Source organism: Onychostruthus taczanowskii, unplaced genomic scaffold, assembly GCF_017590055.1.
Source record: "Onychostruthus taczanowskii isolate IOZ18803 unplaced genomic scaffold, ASM1759005v1 scaffold90, whole genome shotgun sequence".
Classification (NCBI taxonomy): Eukaryota; Metazoa; Chordata; class Aves; order Passeriformes; family Passeridae; genus Onychostruthus; species Onychostruthus taczanowskii.
In genome coordinates, this window is record NW_024506994.1 from 3,952,758 (window position 1) to 3,974,512 (window position 21,755).

Sequence of the window (21,755 nt, forward strand, 5' to 3'; positions counted from 1 at the left end):
TGGTTTTCAGTACCATTATCAGGCACTGATAAAAAGGGGAAGAAGTAGCTCTGTGTTTTTGATATGGGCTGCTGTGGCCCTGTTTTGGGTCTGTTCTCTGGCCCAAATCCAGGAGTGTAAGCCAGCCACTTTCATGCTCTTGAGCTCACCTGCCCAAACACCCAGGCCACATCTGACTTGCCTTGGAGGTTTAATTCCTGGTTGTGCCAACTTCTGGATCAATGGCAGCTGGCTGAGGCCACCATTGGCTGGCTCCAGCCTGGACCAGTGAGTGAACAGAGCAGCCCCTCATGTCCAAACCTGAGCTGTGCTCCCATCTGGGACCAAAACCTGGATTTAAAAAATCCCAGTTTTACACTACTCCATGGCATTCAGTGACAAATAAATCCCAGGAACCTGGGGAGGGTTTTTACTCCAGCATGTATAAAGGAGATGTTGAAGTGACAGGGAACTTCCCTGCCTGCCTTTTGTGGGAACAATACAAACCAGCAGAGCAGAAAGACATCCAAAATATCACTTTTCAAAGCAGCAACAGATTTTTCTGTCAAAGGAGAGATTTCATAAGGATGTCTTTGGTATGGGTGGATTCATGGCAAAACAATCAAGCAAAGTGAGAGACACACGACCATTTCTCTTTTCGGAGTGTGGAACAGCTTTCAGGAGATTTATAAAATTAGAGCTGCTGCTGTTGAACATCTCAAAGGGAAAGGGAGGGAGAGGAAGTGTTTCCCCCATGCAGCTCTCCAGCAGCAGATTCTGATTGTACTCAGTGGGAAACAAGGAGCACTCTCAGCACCTTCCCTCCCATGGAGCTCCAGGCACAGGGGAAGCTCAGCAATTTGTAGGATTTGGGTCCTTGCTCTTGTTCCCCATCCCTCTCTCCCTCCCCATCCTCCCTTTGGATGGAAAGACTGAGGAGAACACAGCAATTAAGGAATTTGAAGCCTCACTAGCAGCTACTCTGAATGCAGGCACATGAAGCAGCAGGATTCTGCTGGTGACATTTGGACCACAAATGAAGTCCCCAAGAGTAATAAACAATCAGGTAAAGAAATCTGGAAAGAAATTACCCAGCACACCTCATCTTCCTGGCCCCCATGAGATCCATATAAAATGTGTTAATGCATCTGATTATGATCTAAATTATGTACAGAGGCTCCTGCCAAGCACTCTGTGAAGTTTCTTTATTGTTAAGTTGGAAGCTGTTTAAGAACAGTCCAGTCATCATGTTTCAAATTAGATTTGGGGGGGAAAAAAACCATATTCCTATTTTATTGCTGGCTCAGAACATGGGAGAAGGTTGGGATGTGGGTTTTCTCTGCTGAAGAAAGAGCAGGAAGAGTGGGGACAGAACAGCAGAAGAGCCAGTCTGCTCCCTGTCCTTTACTGTCACCTGAGCTGTGTGGCTTTACTGTACCCACACATGCCAGAGAATCATTGCAGTTTCAGCTTGCTACACATTTTTTCTTGAAAGGGGGATAAAACACCAAGGTGTTTGCATGCACACTCTCCACAGGCCCAAAAACTTTGAAAGAAAGGATTTCTGGAAGAGCTCTGCTGAGAAGGGCTGGCAAAACACCATGTGAGATTTCCCTCACACCTGTGAGAGCTACCTGAGCTGTCACTTATGCTGCCAGTCCTCTGTGCTGCTTGGAGACAGGGAAAAAAGCTGCTTCTCTCCCCAGCTCCAGGACTGGAGATTTTTAAAAAACAGAGATACACCACTGCCAGGTGTAAATTCAAATTTGGGAGAGCACCCATAGTTTTAACTGCAAGCCTGACAATCTCATGTGTGCTGAAAACTCCAGCAGCCCAACCTGTGCTTTCTCTTCTGCTGCTGTCTGGCCAAGGATCAGCATCCTTTGCTCCATGGATCAGCATCTCCTTCTCCCTGCAGGGCTCAATTCCCAAGTCTGAGCCAAGGTCACTTTGCTCAGAGCAGCTGGATTTTAAAAGGAGGGTCCCTACAGTTATTAAAAGGATCTTCCACCCATTACCTCTGCCCTTCCAAGCTCACAGCTGCAGCCACAACTGCACAGATCTGGACTAAGCAGGGCCCTGTGGAAGTGGAATAGGATATAAATAGTTCTTACAGGTTTGTTTTGCTCTATATGTGTATATATATCATACACACACGTATATATGCCAGATATATGTGAAACTCATGGAACCATGGAATAATCTGGGCTGGAAAGGATTTTAAAGAGCATCCCATTCCATCCCTGCCATGGGCAGGGACACCTTCCCCTATGCTCCAAACCCTGTCCAGCCTGGCCTTTGACACTTCCAGGGATCCAGGGGCAGCCACAGCTTCTCTGGGAATTCTATTCCAGGGCCTCACCACCACTCTCACAATAAAGGATTTCTTCCTCAAATGTCATCTAACCCTGCAAGAAGTCAGGGATAAGAACTACCATTTCTAGCCACCATGGTAATGTAGTGGTTTAAACACCCAAAAAACGCTTTAATGTAGGATCACAGGCTGGATCCCAGCCAGGCAACAGCACTGCTTTTAAAGGAGTATTTATCTCCATAAAACACTTCCTAAACAATGTGCTCAGTGCTTGAAAATAAAGCCTTGCTAAACAACCAGATTTTAACCTGGAATTCTGCATGCTGGCATTCTCTGCTGCTCCAGGTAAGTCTGATTCCCTTACACAGCATGGTGATTTTCTTTTTAAGAAGAAAAGGAATTTTCTCTTTCAGTTTAACTTTGAGGCAAGACGGAAAACCACAGCCTGGCCTCAAAGACATGAGATCTTTTGAACTCCAAGTCAGCAGGCTCTCACAGGAGCTGAGCTCGAGGGCTGCTCTGGAATAAATCAAAAAGGATTTACTCTTTCACTTGAACAAGGCAGGGAAAGAAAACTCCATAGATGCACAGATATGGGCTTGGGGGTGGGGGGACAGCTAACAGGTTCAAAAAAAAAATCATAAAAAAAGGCAACTTAAGAATGCCATGATGGTTTGATAGTCACAGTCCCATAAGCTAAACACCACCCTGCATGGCTGGATTTCCTGCAGGAAATCACAGGCACAGTTGCTAAGCCTGCTGGAAGCAGTTCAGCCCAAGAATATACGGAGCAGATGCTCCAAGCACGGCTCACAAGGACACGGTGCTCCTGGAGAAATCCTCTGACAGGGAGTCAAAACAGGGGCTTGAACTGGCCACGTGTCACTGGAGCTGCAGCTGTGATCTCTTCACAGAGGAGCAGAGCTCACGGCCAGAAGGGACCTTGAGATCACCTCATGTGCTTTGTGCTGAACCACAGCCCATCACACCTCATCCAAGTTTTCCTGAGAGCAGGAATCAGATTTAGCAGCCAGATTCTGACTTGAGTAACTCTGGTGGCTCCCAGTCACGATCCACGTGCAGCTTCCACTCCAAAACTCGGGCTGACAGAGCAGCTTTGTGCAGGATGCTGCTGCCCCGTGGTGTCCTTGTGTGCCAGGAAATGCCATTCCCTGGAACAGGCAGGAGTGACTCCTTTGCTTCACTCCTGACACCTTTGCTGGAGCCCAAACCCATCAGCAGTTTTGACAATGCTCCATAGCCTGAGTTTGCCTGAAGGAGCTCAGCACAGGGCACAAAATCTCATCCTCTGGCTTCCTTACAGGAGTGAGAAGAAAACTGGGGAAGGAGAAATGTGCTGCTGGCAGCAATTCCAGCTGGAATTGGAAGGCTCCCAGACAACCACACATCCCCACAAGAGCTGTGATCAGCACCCTTGGACTAATCCTCACACCTTGATTACAAAGGGTTTGGGGACAAGAATCTGCCCAGAGAATGATGCTAAAGAAGAAAAATGTTCAGAGCCCAACTTCCCCCTGAGCTGTGTGCAGGGATTTGGATCCCAAGGCACCCAGACACTGAGCTCAGACCATTAGTGACATTCAACACTGCTTTTAAAATCAGAATTGAAAACTGCTGAAACCAGAATATTGTGAAATGCTGCTTCTTTGCCTGCACTTCTGCCAAATGAATTTGGCTAAAACTTTCAGCAATTAATGGATGATTAAATGAAAGAGCTGATGGCCAAAAAATATGTAAGGAGCTTGATTAAAGCTCTGGGGGTGACACTGTGCTGGTCCTGCCCTATTTTTACAAGCTTTTCTCATCTCAACTTTATTTCAACTGGACTATGGGGAGGAGGAGAGTGTTGTTAGGAGGGTGTGAGATGTTTTGGTAAATTATGTTAAAATCCAGCAGGGGAAGAAGCAATTTAACCCCAGGCATGACACTACAGAGCTCCTTTGTGCTTTACCTGTTGTCCCTCAGCTCCTTGGCTCAGACCTGTCCCACATCCCACATCGACTCCTTCTCCACCTCTCTTCTTTCTCCCAGTGCTGATCTCAAGGGTTTCCCTCCTGTTTAACAGAAAAACACAGACAAAACCACATGGACTCAAGAAATAAGTTATGCATGGCCTCGGGGCATCGTGCAAGAGAGGCACTCTGACACAAATATTCCTTCTGGATCTCCCCAAACAGGGATTGAGCAACCTGGGGGAGTGGAAGGTGGCCCTGCCCATGGCAGGGCGTGGAACAAGAAGTTTAAGTTCCCTTCCCTCCCAAACCATTCTGGGATTCTGTGATTTATGAAGTGGTCTTAAACCTGGAAGCTCCCAAAAGGTTGACAGTTTGGGCTGCTGGGGAGTAAGGGAGGCTGAATGGGGAATCAGGCACAAATGAGACCACCTGGAGAAGGGATATTGCAAATCTACAAGGGATCAGATGTGAGTGATCAGCTCCCTGCTCCATCAGTTCTGAGCCCCTTCCAGGCATTCTCAGCTTTCTCAGCTCACTTCACACAAAATTCTTCCTGTACAATAATAATTGATAATTAACTGTGAAATGATAATTGACAGCTCTCAGGTTACATCCATGGGATCATTTCCCACAAAAATATTAAATAAAGTCATTCTCTCCATTGTTCCATAAGTGCCAAGGTCCAACAGGATCATTACAAGCCACCCAGCCCGACCTGTTTCAAGTTCCACACCCCAAGTTCCACCCACCAAGTCCAGCCTCAAGCCCAGCAATTCCCACCAATTCTTCATCCAGTTTCTCCCCTAGCTCAAATCCTCTCTCAGCCACACCTCTGCTGCAAACAACCCCTCTGATGTCAGCAGACAAACAGACAAAAAAAATTAAAAGAAAAATAAAATACCTTTTGTTAAGAAAAGCCCAAGGCTCCAGGATTATCCTTCACAGGCGCCCATCAGTGGCATTTCCCTTTGTTTTAAAACAAAAAGGACCATTTACATCCTGCCTTCATCCTCCCACACAGCCTCTGGGACAGCAGAGCATCTCAACCTCTCTCTCCCCACCCTGACTCTCACTAATGTGTTCCATACTCGCAGCCTCTCCCCAGCCCCAGCTCCCAGCAGGGAGTCAGGGCTGCTCCTTGGAGGCTGGTGCTGCTTATAAAGGCTGCTCCCATCCCCTTCCATCCCTTTCACTTCAGCTGGCAAAACACTTCCTGAGTGCCCACATCTTTGGGATATAAAGAAGGAAACACTTCGTGATGGGAGCTGGTCTCTCCTGGCAGGCTGCAGGTCCTGGCAGGGCTCCATCAGCAGACACTACAAAATGTTTGCAGAAACAAGAACAGCCAGGACCCTTCTACCCCTCCTTCCTTCCCTGATTGCAGAGTTCCTCCCAGAGTTCTCCAGAAATCACGAGTGAAGATGTAACTCAACAGCCACAGCTGAAGGTTTCATCTCAACGTGACCTGTGAAATATCCACTCCAAACCTCACCCACGCTGCAGCAGCCCAGCATCTGCACAGCCCTCGCTGCCTCTCCCAGGTCTGGAGATGTTTCATGGCAAGCTTGGAATGCTGACAGCTTACAAAATAAAAATCTGCCTTTTTTTTTTTTCCCTTCAAAGCCACCGATTTTTTTTTTTTTAAACTCTGGCCACTTAGGGCAAAGGAGCCAAGGAATCAAGAGCATCTGGCAAAGGGATGCCCCAAATCCATCAGGCAAACAAACCACTCCCCTGAGAGTCACAGAATTGTCTGGGTTAGAAGGAACCTCAAATATCATCTCATTCAACCCCCTGCCATAGGCAGGGACACCTTCCACTAGAAGAGACCTTAAGAGTTTTTTTAAAAAAGCCTAAATTTAATGTAACCTCTGGAAAACATCAGAATAAATGCCACTTTATGATTAAAGTGAAGGCCCTTGTCTTATAAACACTATATAATTAATATGATGCAAAAATTCCAGCATATATTAATATTTTATTCTGATCACTGTCATTAAAGCAATAACAGCACCCCAGCAGAGGCTCACCCCCAAAAAAAGAAGGGTGATTTCTCCTACTCTCCACCAGAGAAGAGGTGGCAAGTGGCTGTTCTAACTTCATTTTATATTTTATTAGTTTTTATAAGCCAGCTATGCTAAAAGGTTGCACCAGTAATTTAAACTGCAGTTGTCAGCAGAAGTGAAGGACGTTGTGGGATACATTTTATTCCAGCTCTTTTATTGCCTGGCTCCTTGGAGTGATTCAAGCAGCTTAAGGATTTTAGAGAGGCACTGTCACAACAGTTTCTGGCCCATCACAAGCTGCTATTTGAACAAAAAAAAAAAAAAAAAAAAGTACCCAAAAACTTCAACTTTCAAAGAACTGGCTGGACCAGCAGAAGCTGTTCAAGACTCAGCAACTTCTGAATGCCACCAAATTGTTCCCTGACGGGGACAGGCACTTTCTGCAATGTTATTCCCCCTTGGCAGAAGGGGAGGGAGATCCATAAAACAATAAAACGGGGGAAATGCTGATTTCTGCAGCTCTGCCAAACCCCAGGAACACACAGAAACGCGTCGTGACTCTCCCCACCATCAGGAGCCAGCAGTGCTCTGTCACATCTGCTGGGACACAGCAAGGCAGGTGACAAGCTGGGGCCAGGAGCACAATGAGGCTGGCACAGACCCAACCCAGGAAAGCCTCCAGGAGTGCTGGCAAGAGGAGAAATTTGAAATTTTGAAGATTCCTGAGCCAGCAGGCACCTGTCCCAGCAGCACCCCAGGGTTCTGCTGGACTCTTCCCTATGGATGATCAAAAAGCAACTTAATTCCTTGACCAGGGACCAGCCTCACCACCCCAGGCTGGTGGGAAATGTTGGTTTTCATCCCCATCCAGCTGCCCTGGACACTGCAGGGCTGGAGGGGAGGAACACCCCACTGCTGTCTCCTGGCTGCTTGCCTGGCACTCAATTCCAGATCCCATTAGGAAAACTATCCCAGGAAAACAGGGAAATGTTACTTTGTGGGAGGGTGGAAGGAACAAGGGCCATTCCTGGTCAAAGCACTGCAGGGTTTTGGGCAGCAGACAATGGTGTGACTGAGCCTGGTGTCCCCATTGCTCCCCAGGGTGCTGAGCTTTCCTGAGGTCCCCATCTCCTAGCCACACACAGCAAGCCATGAAACACACGTGGATCACCCTAGCCCAGCTCTTGGGGTGCTTGCAGAGAGGGAGAGCCCAGGCTGACAATCCTGGAAGGGCTCACAGGGAGCTGCATTGATCCTGACCCAGCACGGAGGGGACACTGCAGGACCCTGGTCACTCTGTGCTATGGCAGAGGAGAGAAATCCTCATCCTCACCCCATCCAGCCTGGCCTTGGGCACTGCCAGGGATCCAGAGGCAGCCACAGCTTCTCTGGGAAACCTGTGTCAGGGCCTCCCCACCCTCACAGCCAAGAATTCCTTCCCAAAATCCCATCCAGCCCTGCCCTATGGCAGTGGGAAGCCAGTCAGGATCTCAGATGATGCCACACAAGTATTGGAGCATGGATCATTCCCAACTGTCCCCTGCTGTGGGTCACTCCATGTCCCCCTTCAGCACATGCAGACACTGTGCCAGGAGAGATCCATGGTTCCCAGAGCTTAAAATCTGTGAGGACAATCAAAACTTACTTTGCAAAGAAACATCTTTTAAGCAGAGGGAAAGTTCTTAAACCTGGACTTCAGCATTTTTAAGTCTGGGGCATGTTTTAATGTATTAGAAAAAGTTTTTCAGGTCACCTTTGATGCAGAGTTGTCTGGAAGGGGGAGGCTGTCAGATGGTGTCTTAGCAAGGGAATATCTGTTCCCTGGGCACGGACTCAGAGCCTTGTGAACCCCCTATGGCACCTGAATATTCCATGTCTGTACTCCAAGCCCCACGGACACTCCTTTGATGTGGTGAGCTGCAGCTCCTAAAGGTCTCTGGAGATCACAGGAATCTACGTGATGGGGTGGATTTAGTGGATAAGGAGCCTTCCATCCTTTGAAACAGAACTTTGCTGTTGTTATCTTTTCCAAAGAACATTTTAATTGCCTTTTTTTTTTTTTTTTCCCCCATGCCTGATGCAGAGAGCAGCTGCGGAGAGATGCCCAGGAAGGCTCCTCTGCTCCACAGGGAATCCAGCCCTGCTCTTAGACACATGGTCTCTTCCTGGCCTCTCCTGCTTGCTGCTCCAACATAAACAAGACCTACATCCTCCTGGAAATTAAACCCAGCCTCTCAGATATGTACACAGATCTCCTCCTGCCCTGCAGGAAAAAGGGATGGAGAATTTGCAGCCCCAGGAGCAATCCCTGTTCGTGGGGGCTGGGGAAGGCCAGGAGTGGAACACAAAGCATTAAATTACATCTTGGGGTATTTAATGCTCTCAGTTTTATTTTCTGACCCCATCTTGTCACCAGCCAGAGAAATTTGTCCATTTTCCTCTGCTCATCCTCAAGAGTTCACCAAAAAGCTTTTTCCTTTACTCACAAAAACATCCCAATCTGCTTCCATCTCACTCTTCCCTGACAATTATCTCCACTTGCTTCCCTATTTTCTCTTCTTTCAAGGCTCTTATCCAGGCTGGTTTTTTCTTTCCCTCACCTGCCTGCACCACCATTATTTCAGAGGTGCCACTGCCAATCTAAAATTTGGTTTCAGTACAATTATTTAAGCTCATTCTCCTGCACTAATGCAGACAAATACTACAACCTAATACAGAAATATGCCAAGGAAATAATTCCTGGGATGCTCCAACCTGAGCTGAAGGCCAATATGATGGAGACAGAGCAACAATCCCAGATCCACAGCTCTGGAAAGCATTCCTGGCACTCCCATTCCAAGTGCCATTAAGGAGATGCCAAAGTCCAGCAGACATTTGGACAACACAAAACATTAAATTGTGCTCTGATCTTTAAGAGCAGAAAAGTTTCCCAGACTAATTCAGGCAACATGTCCCATAAAAATAGCCAAAAAAACCATCAGGGTCCATTAACTGCCTTTGCTCTCCAGCATTTGCTCCTGAATTGTTTATGCACAGAGGTTACCCAGCATATTAATCCTCCAGAAAAGGACATGTAGAGCAGAGCTGGAAATGAAGGAGTGCCTGGGAATCCTGTTATGAGTGGAATAACACAGGAGGGGTCTATAGGGGGAAAAATCCCCATAAGAAAACTCCAGAGAGCCCCTATTTTCATCCCACTTCAGCAAACAAAATCCCACAAACAGGGAAATTAAAACCTGTTGTTGCAAGCAGAGAGAAAGTCAAAGATTTTATGATCCCATTGTGAGAAAGGAATTTTAACAGGCTGCTGAAGGATAAACTGTTAGTTTCTTCCATAAACCTGAACAAAACCAAGTGATTTCCCAGAAACAAATTGGGAAAATATCCTCCCTGGCCCCAAGAGTCAAGTCCAAACCTGCCAAGTTTCTCCTGCCTTTTCCTTATCCTGTAACTTCACAGACTTTGCTGGGCTGGGTTCAGACTCAAGATCCAAATTCAGGCAGGTGGAGATGCCCTAAAAGCTGCTGAGTCACCAGAAGGGAAAGGGATTGAAGCCAATAATTTACCTTCAGCTGAGCAGGAGCCCGCCAGAACACAAGGCAGGGTGTAACTCAGGCTGGAAATGCTCCACTGAGAGCTCTGTGTGTTCCCAATCCCCCACCCCAGATGCCACAATTCCCCTTTCTTGCCCTCTTGCAGGAGACACAACTCTCAACCTTTGGATGGCTAAGTGACCACTGAAATCCCAAAAGGACAAAGATTCCCTTTAAAAATCCCTAAATTCCCTCAGCAGGCTCAAGTCTGCAAACCTAGAGAGGGCTTTGCATAAGAAAAGAAGGAATGCACAGGGATTTCCAACGTTGAAATGAGGGTGGATAAGGAAAACAGGATATTTACCATGGAACTGTTACTCCTAACATTTATCAACAAGGAGTAACAAGACAAAAGACAGTATTTCAATTGGGTATTGGGAATAATTTCTTCCCCAAAAGAGTTGGTGGAGCCCCCATCCCTGGAGGGATTTAGAAGCTGTGTGGATGTGACACTTGGGGACATGGATCAGTGGTGGCTTTGGCAGTGCTGGGGAACAGCTGGACTCAATAATCTTAGAGAAGTCTTCTAACCTAAATGATTTCATGATTAGGACTTAATTTTGAGAGGAAAGAAGGGCTTTTTTCCCCCTCTTATCTAACTCGGAGAAACTTTATTAAAGAAATCACTTTGCACACACTTCAGAGGCTCAAGACATTCAGGGACAAAAACTGGACCTTCAAATTAAGATTCTTGGTGTTCCTCTTCACCTGAACCAACAGCTGGGGATTTTACAAATCCTTTTCACCTTAAACCAGTTGAGTTGCACAGAGAATTACCATTAAGTCAGGGATGCTCAGCAGGGGTAAATGAACTGCTGCAAAGAATAACTCGAGGCACATGAGAATCTGTCTTGGCACAGTTCTTCCTTCTCCAGCAGGAAGAACACATAGAAGTGGCAACAATCCCCTTCCAGAAAATTGTCCTAAGCTCCCAACCCACTGCCAAAATTCATTTGAAAAGAACTGATCCAAGCAAGAACTTTCCAGGATTTTATGGTGCAAAGCCACCCTCTGTTCCATGACAGCATTTTGCTTTCACAGCAGAAAAGGCACCTTGAGATTTTGTCTTCAAGGGAGGCAATGGAAACTTCCTTTGCTCGCTGCCACCGAACTGGTGTCACCTTCTCTGGATAGCTCAGTATTCCCACAGGTAAAGAAAAAGCAAGTTCAACCTCCAAAGATAAATTCAGAGGCAGCAAATGCACCCCTTCCTGGGAGTTTGCTCCAGTGTTTTATCCCAGCCCGTGTCTACCTTTCAATGTCACCTTCCGAGCAGCTTCTCCCTACCCTTTTCCCAGAGAAGGGATTCAAGTTTTGCTCTCTCTCCTGACCCGTAAGCACAGTGGGAGAGTTTAGAAGTTCAACTCTAGATATTTTCACCCTGATGCAAAAATTGTCCTGCAGGATCTCCAGCTTTTCCCACATCTATTTTAACACACGGATATCGGCACTAAGTAAGCTACTTTAACAGTATTTCCAGAAATTCAGTTTTTGGAGTAAAAACATCCTTTGTTCCTATTTCCCAGCCCACATGTCCATAGATGGCATTAAACATTCCTTATTCAGGGAAATGAAGCAGATTTGGCTGCTCAGTCCTACCACAAGTACCTTTGCAGAGGTTCCTGAGGGCTGAGCCCTCTGCCCCAGGCACAGCCCACCCTGCTCACTCCATCCTCCAGTTTAAAAATCATCTGGATTGCTCCAAGTCATTTATTATATTCTTGGAACAATGTATTACTCCACTGGTGTTGTGAACTCCACAGATTTTCTTGTTCTCTGTACTTGATGAAAACCACAAGGGCCAGGATGCAACTACTCCTAAGAACTCCCATGATCACATTTACAGCTTTATCACAGCTTTTCCATTACTTTTATTTCCTATCCTGATGAAAAAAGAGCAGAGACAGGGGCTCACAGGATCTTCATGACAGCTCTGATGCTGCCTGGTCACACAAAGATGGATTTGTTCAGAGCAGCTCAGGGAGAACCCACTCCTCCCTATAAGCACAAATTTTACACTCAATTTCTTTTCACCACAGACAAGAGAAAATTGATTAAGCACAAGAAGTGCTCCTTAAAAAAATGAATCTGCTTATTTGCTCTCTATCAAACAAAAATAACCTGAAATCTAAGTGTTTGCCCAGCAGATAAGGCAAATCATCCTTCAGTGACTCTCACATTTTCCTTGTGCTACCTTGAACTCCTGCAGGTCTTTGTCACCACAGGAACGATGGGTGGTGCCACCAGCAGTGATGTTTATTTAATTCTGTAACTTCAGCATGTGCAAAACCCTTATTAGGAGGCTGTGAAGTTCAGAGCTCTGCTGCATTTTGTCACAGGCTCCATCTCAAAGTCAAGCAGGTTGTTTGTTGGGTTGGTTTGTTACACAGGAACATCTCCTGCACTAATTCCTGATGGGTTAACTGAGCTTGGGGGACATGTGTGGTCATCTCAGCTGCTGTGCCAAGAAAAATCTCCCGTATCAGGAAGACAGGTCCAAAATATTCTGTAATGCCTCACCATCTTTATTTTTCTTGCAGGTCACCACCACCTCCACCACTGTCCCCTGTGAGACGCCAAGCCAAGAGCCCAATGCACCATCCCACCTCCAGCTTGGATTTCTACAGAAATACAATTTGTACAACTGTGTTTTCTAGAACCTTCTGAAGCTGCTTCAACCCAAATCTGGCCCAGGATGAAGCTCTTAAGGCACCAACATTGTCCTTCCACAAGGACAGGAGCCCCAGAGGATGGGCAAGGACTGGCAGCTTCAGCTCACAAGGGGATGCCTCAGATTTTAATATATCACAGAATGGTTTGTGTTGAAAGGGAAAGCTCATCCAGTTCCGCCCCCTGGCACGGGCAGAGACACTTTCCACTACCCCAGGCTGCCCTAAACCCCATCCTTAAACACTTTCACATTTATATACAGGGATATTTTATCATCTTCACCACCATACACCCATATATACATACACATTTTCACATACAGGGAGGGCAAGTCCCACTGAATTCCATCATCCCTGCAAAACTAAATCCAGGCTGTTCAAAACTAGTGCTCTGGGAAGAATATTTCTGAAGAGATTGTTTCCAGCAGCTTCTCCAAAATGACACAGTCCATGGGAACAGCAAGGACAGGATCCAACCCGAGGGTGGTATTCAGTGATGATTAAGAAATACAGCTTTTTCTCCCTCCTCTCCCTCTTAATTCCCTGCCCTTATTCCCTCATGTCTCCAAACTGGCCCAGCTTTGGTGGATTTTTATGGGAACTGCAAATGAGGTATTTGCCAAATATCCAATCACTGCTCCCAAGTGCAGGGGCACCGTGACTTGAATTGGTCACCCTGCCTTTATTTGTGTTTATTTTTAATTGTAAGGAAATGTATTTTCTCAGTCTCATCCTCCAAAACAGCTGAACAGTTTGCACTACAGCCTTCCCAAAAAGCACCAGCGAGCAACTAGTTTGGAATGTTCTACCTGAAGTTTGGCATAATATGAACAATGGAAAACAGGATTTTCAAACACAGAAAAAGCTTAGGAATGCCACCATTCCCCTCTCCCAGATTAAGAACATCCATCAATCCCCTCTCAGGGCTCTTCACCCACCCTTCTCTTGCTGCTTTGCTTTGCTGCAATACCCAATTTAGGCTGCCTGGTCCTTTGGAAAAGACCTCAGTATTTTATTTGTCCATAAAATACATATCAGTGCTACTTTGCACCCAAAACCACCTCTTTTAGCCATGAAGGTATTGGTTTTTTAAAATTCCCTTTAGATGCCAATGCACAGGCCACCAGCAGGATTTCTGAGCAGGCAGAACATGAATGTGTGTCGTGATACATTATTCACATTTTCATAATCAGGATTTCGCGTTACTCAAAAGCAATTTGATGTTTGGTTTGGTTTTGGATTTTTTTAAGTCTCCAGCAAAGCCTGAAGCTGGGGATGAAGAGGAAGGGCAGGTGAAACATGGCCAGACACTGTTTTTACATGATCCTTGCCCAGCTCTAGTTCTCCACAACCAAGCAACAAAAAAATCCCTCTCACAAAAATCAGATGGCACCGTAACCAAGCCCACCATGAAAAATAAGGAATCAGAAGGGGAAGTCATGGGGCAGGATGCTGATACATCTGACGCTGCCACTCTTGTCTCAGCTCATTATTTGAGACAGCCTGGGCTCCCCATGAGTCCCACGGAGCACTAATGACTTAATCAAGGGACCTCCCTGGGGCTGAGGGAGATGCTCATGAATAACAGCATCAAATCAAAGCTGGGAAATCAGTGGCACCCTATGGAAAATTGATGGGATCAGCTGGTAAAATCCTTAAGTGGTGCCTCACTCCTGCCTCATACCAAAAAATTGCCCTGAGTAGAGCTGGAGGCACAAGGAATGCTAAAAAGACAAAAGTGGGGAGCTGAGTTCCAGAAGTCTGCAGAAAACAGATCCACACCTTTGGATAGTGCCATGAGGGGCAGGACACAGGGAATGGGACAAGGACAGGACACAAGGCAGGGTTACATGGGATATTGGGAAGGAATTCTTGGCTGGGAGGGTAGGGAGGCCCTGGCAGAGGGTCCCTGTGACATTCACATTCTCTGGAAAAATCCCTTTGCCCAGGATTTTTCTCCTGAGAAGCTGAGAAGCCTCAGAGAAAAGGGAAACAATTCTTATCTCATTTGCTTCTCCTGTGTTGTGCTCATGTGTGGAATGTGTTTGGAGATTCTTTACCCACAGGTGATTGTTTCATTGGATTCTGCTGTGAGTTGTTTTGACTCCCCATCTCTGGATGTGTTTAAAAAAAGGCTGGACATGGCACTTGGTGCTGTAATCTAGATTCTGAGTTGAGGTGTTAGTTCACAAGTTGGACTTGATCTCTTAGATCTTAGAGGTCTCTTCCAACCTCATTATTCTGTGATTCTGTGACTCTTTGGCCAATCAGTACCAAGCTGTGTCGAGACTCTGGAAAGACTCACGAGTTTTCATTATTACCTCTTTAGCATTCAGTAAGTATCCTTTCTGTATTCTTTAGTATAGTACAGTATTTTTAATATAATATAGTATTGTAAGAAATTAGCCTTCTGAGAACATGGAGTCAGATTCATCATTCCTGCCTTCATCAAGACACTCCCAGCAAATACAACAGGTACCCAGAGAAGCTGTGGCTGCCCCTGGATCCCTGGAAGTGTCCAAGGCCAGGCTGGACAGGGCTTGGAGCAGCCTGGGATGGTGGAAATTGTCCCTGCCCATGGCAGGAGTGGGATGAGACGACATCTAAAGTCCCTTCCAACCCAAACCATTCTGGGATTCCACGGTTCTAAGGCAGGAGTATTTGTGCACATCCACACAATTTCCAAAGTTCAAGGCACATTTTTTGAGTAATCTCATTTTCAAGCCAAACTGGACAGCGACTTTACAGTCACCAAGCTCCTTGTGCACACTGAGTGCTGCAAAATCTGCAATGACTTCAAATTCTTTACTATTAACATATTCTCCATATTAATCTTCCCCAAGTGATCCATACTGGGAATTTATGTATGACTCAGTATTAAAATCCACTGTAGCTGTGTCTCTGAGCATGTCATGGAGCTTAAATACAGGCGAGCAGAGGGCATTAAGAGGCTGCTGAGAATCATTTTCTAGTACATTGGAAAGGACAAACTGTTTTTATGAGTGTGTGTTTTACAGTCTGTTTTTTCAAATTACATCTAAAATAGTTCCCAGATGAAAGCTGTATCATTCCAACTTCAATCTAAGGAATATTTTATTTTTAAAAACCAGAAATTAAATAAAAAGAGGTGAAACTTCAGAAAATCTGAGTCCACTGAAAAGTCAACGGTGTCTTGTGCTGCTCAGAGAGGACTCAGAGACACGATGGAAAGAAACCTTGAGACTTTTTTCTGAGCAAAGATTCAAATAATAAGGAAACAGTCCTAAAACAGTAGCATCAAAGTTTGTCCTTAATTCCACAATGAGTGCATCAGACTGTGGCAAATTTCTTTACAAAGCTCCAGGCATCCACAAGGCAGCTGGAGAGAAAAAGGGATTCCCTTGCCCACCATGTTCTCATCCACTGCTCCAAGCAGCTCTCCTTCTGCAAATCAGTATTTTCCATTATTTTTAAGCATCTCATACAGCTGTAACATGGCTCTAACACTCTTCCCAACTCACAACACCCCCAAAACTGGAACTCAGCTTTTAATGAGCATCAGCAACGATGGTCCAGCTCATCTCTGATTCCAGTGCTGGAGGGGTGATGCAGATCCCGCTGGTTTTGCAAAACACACCAATGCTTGGAAAAGCAGAGAGCAGAAGATGAAACCAGCATGCTTGGAGTTGTAGATGAGTGTAAAAGTGCAATCAGCACCTGGCTTGATTTACATCCCCCAGGTATTTGTGATTTGGCCTGGACAAACATAGGAGGGGTTTGATTACAGGACCCCAGGGATGGAAAAAGCAACTCCCTGGGCAACTTCCAGCCTGGCTGCTACAGGACAGGAAGGAACAGGAGGGGAATCATTACAAACATCTGCTCTTCCACAATGCAGAAGGAGTAACTCCTGTGCTCTACACACTGAGCATGGTTTGGGCTTACTCTCCCTCCAGTCAGGCCTGTCCCAAACAGCTCCTGGGTGTCCTGGCCATATCCCAGTCATGGCTATCCATGGCTCACCAGCAGCCCAGCACTCCTCAGCATGTCACCCTCCAGCCCTCTGCCAGAGCCAGACCCCTAGGGATCACCAGGGAACAGAGTGGAAACAAACAGATGGGCTTAGAAAGAAAGGAACTAAAAGTAGTTTCACATTTCCTTCACTCTCATTTCCTGTCTGTGGACCTGATCTCCTACCTGCTGATGCTGTCCTTACTCCAGCTTCTGGCTCCTACCCCGAATTTCTTAAATTCCTCATCCATTACAGAATCATGGAATATCCAAGTTAGATCCACAAGGATCTCAATCCAACCCCTGGCCCTGCACAGACACCCTGTGTGTCCCTGAGAGCACTGTCCAAAGGCTCTGACAGTTTCTGGGCTATGCCCATTCCCTGGGAAGCTGTTCCAGTGCCTGACACCCTCTGGGGGAAGAACCTTTTCCTAATATCCAACCTAAACCTTGCTGGCACAGCTCCAGCCATTCCCTGTGTCCTGTCCCTGCTCACAGAGAGATCAGAGCTGTTGCCCCTCAGGAGGAATTATCCAGCCACCCTCCCTTCTTTCTGATGTCCTCTGATCCACACCAAATCCCAACCTACATTACAAATGCTGCTGAGCACAGAGATCCCATTACAGCAAATTACCAAAATGTTGCTCTGCTTTGCAGCTTAGAGAGGATCAAGTCATGCCCCAGCTCACTCCTGTCAGCACCATCAGGAAAGCTCCACTCTGCCTCATGAGGAACAAAACCATTCTGGACAAACCTGAGAGCGGGGACAGAAGAGTTTTGAGGAAAAACGATCTCATAACTGGGTAGAAATAGTGCTGTCAGCAGCAGGCAGACACACCATGCCAGAAGGAGTTATCCCTCCTCCAAATAATTTTAGGCAGCACAGTCAAGAGAGGCAGCACCAAGCTTATTCCACGCTTGCTCCCTCCTAAAATCAATTTTCCAGCCACACATCCATAGTTCATCTGGCAAGTGGCCGTGTCTTTGCTGTATTCACAGTTCTGACTCCCTCGGTCGGAGCAGGGAGCTCTCCTGGAGCTGGGATTAAACACAGACATCTCTGAGCAGGGATCTTTCCCCTCTCCATGTCACCAGTCCCACTCTTTGCTACCAGAATCACTGAACAGCCTCTTGAAACCTCAACCTCACGTGAGGTTCCGCCAGCAACCACAGCACAAAGAGCAGGTTTCCATATTAATTTCTGCTCCCTGGAAACCCTAGGACACAACAAGAGCAGAATAATAATACCAATTACTGATATTTGATGCAGTCATTTCAGAGCCAATTAACATAATGAACCTTCATCTCTTTCAGATAAGCAATCTCAGAGCACTTCAGTTAAAGGTGAGGGGCTGAAGCACAGAACAAGAATGTTAAGCACGGATTACAGGAATGGAATTGGAAAAGATTTCCACACAGTCCTTCCTCCAAAAATCCACCTCCCAGCCCCTCTCTGCCTCCACACACACACCAAGGAGGACCTGTAGTATTTTTTATCTGTGTTTTGATGGCACATTGAGGGATTAGAGCTTTGTCTTTTTTTTTATCACAAAGCTCCTGAGCCCACCCAAGCCTGGCAGCCAAGAATTTGGAGGAAAAGAAGGAAAGGAAAAATCAGCAAGTTCTGGATGAGAAGCAGCACATTCCACCTGCTGCATGCCAGAGAATCCCCTGCACCAGAGAACAGCTCCATCCCTCTCACAGGGAACATACCTGGAGCCACATGTGCTGTTTGCTGTATGCTGTGTCCTCTGCAAAATGTGGCCACAGAGACTACAAAAGACCCACACTTGACACACATTTGTGACACTTCAAATCATCGCAGAATGGTCTGGGTTGAAGGGACCTGAAAGATCATCTTGTCAGAGATTCTTAAAAAAATCAATTCCCTGCCATGGGTAGGGACACTTTCCACCATCCCAGGCTGCTCCAACCCCTGTCTAACCTGGCCGTGGACACTTCCAGGGATCCAAGGGCAGTCACAGCTGCTCTGGGCAACCTCTGCCAGGGCCTCACCACCCTCACAGGGAACAATTCCTTCCCAATATCCCATCTCTCCCTGCCCTCTGGCAGTGGGAAGCCATTCCCTGTGTCCTGTCCCTCCATCCCTTGTCCCAAGTCCCTCTCCAGCTCTCATGGAGCCCCTTTAGGCCCTGCAAGGTCTCCCTGGATCCTTCTCTTCTCCAAGGGAACACCCCCAGCTCTCCCAGGCTGGCTCCAGAGCAGAGGGGCTGCAGCCCTTGGAGCAGCTCCGTGGCCTCCTCTGGACCGACTCTAACAGATCCACATCCTCCTTGTGCCAAGCATTCCAGTTCTGGAGGAAGAAAAACATCACACTAACACTTAGCACACTAAGTGCAGGGGAAAGAGCTTATTTATGCCTTTCCCTGAACATACATCTTTCTGCTCAATCAGTCACAAGACCATTTGTGGGGTGAACATGAAAATTCACCATAGGTGTGGGACAACAGAACTGCACTGAGCAGGTCAGTGGGTGCTGGAGCTGTCCAAGCCTGTCCATTCTGGATAGCCTGGATTTCTCCAGCCAGACATGGATCTCAGAGAGGCCCAGCAGCCCAGTCTGAGCTCCCTGTGCCATGGGAAGGGCACTTGAGAGTGGCAAAGCTCAGGCCACCAGTGTGAGAACGGGCTGATAAAGCCACACCACAGTAATGTGGATTTCCTGCTTTTAAAGCTGCCAAAACAGTTTCAGTATTTTATTTCTCTTCTTAGAAATTAACTGAAAGTGTGGGTATGGTGAGTGCAAACGGCATGAGAAGGAAGTAAAAAAACATAGGAGAAAAAAAGAGAATGAAATCAGGGTGTATGGCCTCTGCCCACAAACTGAACGTGTCTCCTCGTCCCCCATTCCTCCTCCAGGACACTTCCCTCCTTTGTTCCCAACTCCTCCACAATCCTCATTCCATTTCTCAGTTCCCACACATTTGTCCTTCTCTGGCTCATCACAGAAGTGCTCCAGGAGGATCCAGAAAATGCATTAGGATTTCTTGCTAAACCTTGTGTAGAGTTATCCCAAAATGCTGATCCTTGCTGAAGCACTACACAAGAGACCCACAATACCCACAAAAACCAGGCAGCCCAAGAAGAACAAACCATAAACATGAAAGATCCAAAACACTTGGACTTTATCCAGACACTTGGGCTTTTGGGATGCTTTTGAGCACTTGGGCTTGGGCTTTATCCAGACACTTGAAGAACACGACATGCCCATGGGAGGGGGTTGGAACTACATCTTTAAGGTCCCTGAAAACCCAAATCCTGTGTTTCCATGATTTCTACTTTTGGGCAGAAAGGCTCCATCACATAAATCTGGCAGTTCCTCAAATAATACAAACTGCAGACACATAAAATGTGAGTCTAAGCTTGTGAAATGAACAGTTTAATGCACTAAAGCTCGTGCTCTGTCACACAGAACCAAAAAATCTACCCCATGATACAGAAGAGGACAAGGACCAAGGATGGGTTTCAATGAAGATCAAATTAACAAACTGATGAAAATAACATAAGGTTTGATTTTCAGACAAGGTCACAGCAGTATAATTTGAGTCAGAAGAGGACAAGGACCAAGGATGGGTTTCAACGAAGATCAAATTAAGAAACTGATGAAAATAACATGAGGTTTGATTTTCAGACAACAAGGTCACAACAGTATAATTTGAGGGCTGGAATGGCCACAGCTATGCTTTGGGTTGAGCTGTGGCTGCCCCACCCCTGGAAGTGTCCCAGGCCAGGTTGGAGCAACTCGGGACAGTGGAAGGTGTCCCTGCTCATGGCAGGGGGTGGAATGGGATGAGCTTTAGGGTCCTTCCAACCCAAACGATCTGGGATTCTAAACTCAATCATCACCTGCAAGCTGTCACATCAAACAGCAAAAGGAGTTTTGATGTTTATTTGGCTACAGACTAACAAGGAACCAGGCTGAACATGCCCAGGGCTCTTGGTCACTGCCGTAGTGGTACAAGCAGAAACAACAATTACCAGAACTTTGAGATACCTTGAAGGCACTAATTAGGCCAATTAAGGCAAGAAAGAGCTAAATTACTTGCCCATGGCCACAGAAGGCAGTGACCAAGTGGTGTTTAGGAGTCTTGTTCACAGCCCCGTTTCCCAAGCCCTGAGAGAACCCCCACAGACCAATTCACAGGGAGCTGTGGGGTGAGAAAGCTGCAGCCAAAATCGACTTCCTCCCCTCTCCCTCCCTCTCTGCCCACAAAGACAAGAGTTTCAGATGAGTGATTTCACACAAGATGTACAGCTTGACTTAAACCAGAAAGAAACCAATCACAAATCCCTCACCCCCAATGCTCAGGGCACACGAATTCTGCTGAAGGTCCACGCTCCTTTGTGAGTGAGCAAAGCTACAAACAGGAGGAAAAAATACAACTTCCCATGTGCTGCAGCAGCAGGAAGCACTGCCAGGGATCTCCCAGCCAGGGATCTCCCAGCCCAACCTCGGGAACCTCACTGCTGTGCAGGTGAGGCTCTTCTGACCACAGATTCCTTGGGAAAGGAAGCAAAACAGGATAAAGCTTACAGGGCTCCACTGCCTATGACTCAGGCATGCTGATACTCCAATTACCCTGGAGATGGGAATAACTAATTAATCAGGAGTCATGGGATCGAAGTGAGCAGCTAGATATTTTGGGTTAATTTAATTACTTCACCTCAAAAGCATCCCAAAGTTCCAGCAACAAGAGAATCCCCTTAGAGCATCCCCCAGTACAGCAATACTCACACTACCTGTATTCCAACCCTTCCTGCAGCTCCTGACATCTCCAGCGGTTACAGATTTCCTTGGGAGAGGTTTCTGGCAGCCTCGCTGGTTTTCAGTGTTAGGATGTAATAAAAAAGGAAATTCATGAATTGTCTGCAGCAATTTGAGGGAGATTTGTGACCATAGCAACATTACTATAATCTATGCTGCAGGGAACAAAAGCCACTTTGATCACGTTGTTCCCACCCTCCCCACCCCACCCATAAGGCTGGAAAATGTGGTCCAGACACTCCCCAGTCCCCAGATGCCCAAATGTGCTCTCCCACTGGCTGGCCCTGACATGAAATCACTGAAAAGGGGATTTAGAGTGACTCTGGAAGGTTGTGCAGGACATTCACCATCCAGACAGACCATCCCAAGCAACCACCCTCCTGTACTGCTTCAGGAAGGGGACAGTGCCTGTTTTTCCCAATTATCCACCAAGCACCAGCCA

General features: G+C 46.6%; 1 protein-coding gene across 5 annotated transcripts in view; it reads right to left on the minus strand.

Moving 5' to 3' along the window:
* Positions 1-21,755, minus strand: part of EXTL3 (exostosin like glycosyltransferase 3) — a 113,967-nt gene that overhangs the window by 44,983 nt on the left and 47,229 nt on the right. For 3 of the 5 annotated variants that reach the window (XM_041426116.1, XM_041426119.1, XM_041426117.1), the window contains one exon: positions 4,266-4,368. The exons of the other annotated variants lie outside the window; for them this stretch is intronic. The gene's annotated coding sequence lies outside the window, so the exon portion shown is untranslated. The remainder of the gene's footprint in view (positions 1-4,265; positions 4,369-21,755) is intronic. 5 annotated transcript variants of the gene reach the window in all.